The following is a 3471-nucleotide window of genomic DNA, read 5'->3' on the forward strand; positions in this document are numbered from 1 at the left end:
CACACAGCACTCCGTTCTCCCCAACAGCCAGGATCTTTTTCTCAGCCTGACTGAAGTACCCTCCCAACCCTCCCAAGCCAGTATCCAAGACCATGACCCCATGGAAGGGACCTCAGGTGAGTTTACCTTTTAAAATATAAAACTTGTTTTAAAAGCAAGCGTTTTTTAATGATTACTTTGCCCTGAGGACTTGGGACGCATTCGCGGCCAGTACAGCTACTGGAAAAGTCTGTTAACGTGTCTGGGGATGGAGCGGAAATCCTCCAGGGACATCTCCATGAAGCTCTCCTGAGGTAACCCAAAAGCCTTGCCACAAGGTTTCTGGGCAGTGAAGCCTTATTCCGTCCTCCATGGTAGGACACTTGACCACGCCATGCTTGCAGCAAGTAATCTGGTATCATTGCCTGACAAAGCCTGGCAGCGTATGGTCCCGGTGTTTGCTGGCATTCAAGCAACATCCGTTCTTTATCTTGCTGTGTAATCCTCAAGAGAGTGATATCGCTCATGGTAACCTGGTTGAAATACGGGAACTTAATTAAGGGGACAGAGGTGGCCGTTCCTACTGGGCTGTTTGCCTTTGGCTGAAAAGAAATCCTTCCCTGCAGTTAGCCAAGGCCAGGGGGGTGGGTGGGGGGATTGGCCCTGAGCTTTTCGCGTTTGGCTAGCAGGGATCTTCCCTGTTACCAGCCACGAGGTGGGGGGAGGGGTACAGCGATCATCCCAGAGAATTCATGGCGGGAGGGGGGGCGGGGGGGTTAGTTTGGTTTCTGCAGGGATCTTCTCTGATACCAGCCATGCAGTGGGGGGAGGGATAAAGCGATCATCCCAGAGAATTGGATGCAGGGGGTGGGGTTAGTTTGCTTTCTGCTGCTGAAGGTTAACAGGAAAACCGCAGCAGTCAACGGGCTTTGCTTGGTATGTGGGAAAGGAGGGCGCAGAAGCCAAAAGACAATGGCTTACCATGGCTGCATGCAAGCTGAATTCTGTTGCCCAGACCTGCGTCTGTGATCTCTAGCAGCAAAGCCACAGGCACTCAATATTAAGATGGAAAATGCGACCTTGTACTGAAATCACATGTGCTATGTAATGTGAATAGTGTTTTTCACCATGAAAGAGTATAAGCATTGTTCTGTAAAATGTATCATTTTAAAAACTTCTCTCCTTTTTTTCAGCCCTCCCTCCAGCAGCTGCAAATTTTTCAAGCCTCCCTCCTCCGTCCCGAAGGCTATCTCAGATAAGGCGGCGTAGAAAGAGGACAAGAGACGACATGTTCACTGAAATAATGGAATGCACCCGCAATGAAAGAGCTCATTTGAATGAGTGGAAGGACACTGTATCTAAATTTAGGAAAGATGCCAGTGAACGTGAGGTCATGAGGGACGCTCGAGATGAGAGGTGGCAGGCTGCAACGCTGGGGCTGCTGCGTGAGCAAACGGACATGCTCCGGCGTCTGGTGGAGCTTCAGGAACGGCAGCAGGATGACAGAGTGCCGCTGCAGCCGCTGTATAACCTCCCTCCCCCCTCACCATGTTCCATATCCTCCTCACCCAGTCGTGTAAGAACGCGGGGGGGGAGGCTCCGTGCACCCTCCCACTCCCCCCCAGTGGACAGCCCAACCAAAAGGCTGTCATTATATTGAATTTGTTCAGTGGCCTTTTACTTCCCTCCTATCCTCCTCCCAAACCTCACCCAGATTACCTTGTTGGTTCTCTCCCTATGTTTATAATCACTTAATAAAGAATACATGATTTTTAAATGATAGTGACTTTATTTCCTTTGAAAGAAAGCTGGGGGAACGGGGAGGGTGAGTTCCTTACAGAGAATGAATGAGTCAATAAAGGGGGCGGGTTTTCATGAAGGAGAAACAAACAGAAATTTCACACTGTAGCCTGGCCAGTCATGAAACTGGTTTTCAAAGCTTCTCTGATGCACAGCACTTCCTGGTGTGCTCTTCTAATCGCCCTGGTGTCTGGCTGCGCGTAATCAGCAGCCAGGCGATTTGCCTCAGCCTCCCACCCCGCCATAAAGGTCTCCCCCTTACTTTCACAGAGATTGTGGAGCACACAGCAAGCAGAAATAACAATGGGGAGATTTCTTTGGCTGAAGTCAGAGCAAGTCAGTAGCGATTGCCAATGACCTTTTAAACGTCCAAATGCACATTCTACCACCATTCTGCACTTGCTCAGCCTGTAGTTAAACAGCTCCTGACTCCTGTCCAGGCTGCCTGTGTATGGCTTCATGAGCCATGGCATTAAGGGGTAGGCTGGGTCCCCAAGAATAACTATTGGCATTTCAACATCCCCAACGGTTATTTTCTGGTCCGGGAAGTAAGTCCCTTGCTGCAGCCCTTTAAACAGAGTAGTGTTCCTGAAGACGCGAGCATCATGAACCCTTCCCGCCCAGCCCGCGTTGATGTTGGTGAAACGTCCCTTGTGATCCACAAGTGCTTGCAGCACCATTGAAAAGTACCCCTTGCGGTTTATGTACTGGGTACCCTGGGGCTCCGGTGCCAAGATAGGGATGTGGGTTCCATCTATCGCCCCACCACAGTTAGGGAATCCCATTGCAGCAAAGCCATCCACTATGACCTGCACATCTCCCAGAGTCACTAGCTTTCGTAGCAGCACCTGAGTGATTGCTTTGGCTACTTGCATCACAGCAGCCTCCACAGTAGATTTGCCCACTCCAAATTGATTCCCGACTGACCGGTAGCTGTCTGGCGTTGCAAGCTTCCACAGGGCTATTGCCACTCGCTTCTCAACTGTGAGGGCTGCTCTCATCCTGGTTTTCTGGTGCTTCAGGGCAGGGGAAAGCAAGTCACAAAGTTCCAAGAAAGTGCCCTTACGCATGCGAAAGTTTCGCAGCCACTGGGAATCGTCCCACGCCTGTAACACTATGCAGTCCCACCAGTCTGTGCTTGTTTCCCGGGCCCAGAATCAGCGTTCCACATCTATAACCTGCCCCATTAACAGCATGATCTCCAAAGGACCGGGTCCCACGGTTCGATAGAATTCCATGTCCATATCCTCATCATTCTCACTGCCGCGCTGCCGTAGCCTGCTCCTCGCCGCCTGGTTTTCCAGGTTCTTGTTCAGCATAAACTGCACGATAAGGCGCGAGGTATTTACAATGTTCATGACTGCTGTCTTGAGCTGAGCGGGCTCCATGCTTGCCGTGGTATGGCGTCTGCACTGTTCCCCCAGGAAAAAGGCACGAAACGGTTGTCTGCCGTTGCTTCCTGGAGAGGGTGGAGGATATACCCAGAACCACCCGCGACAATGTTTTTGGCCCCATCAGGCATTGGGATCTCAACCCAGAATTCCAATGGGCGGAGGAGACTGCAGGAACTATGGGATAGTTATGGGATAGCTACCCACAGTGCAACGCTCCGGAAATCGACGCTAGCCCCGGTACATGGATGCACACCGCCGAATTAATGTGCTTAGTGTGGTTGCATACAATCGAATTTAT

This window comes from Chrysemys picta, chromosome 2 (assembly GCF_011386835.1).
Source record: "Chrysemys picta bellii isolate R12L10 chromosome 2, ASM1138683v2, whole genome shotgun sequence".
NCBI lineage: Eukaryota > Metazoa > Chordata > Testudines > Emydidae > Chrysemys > Chrysemys picta.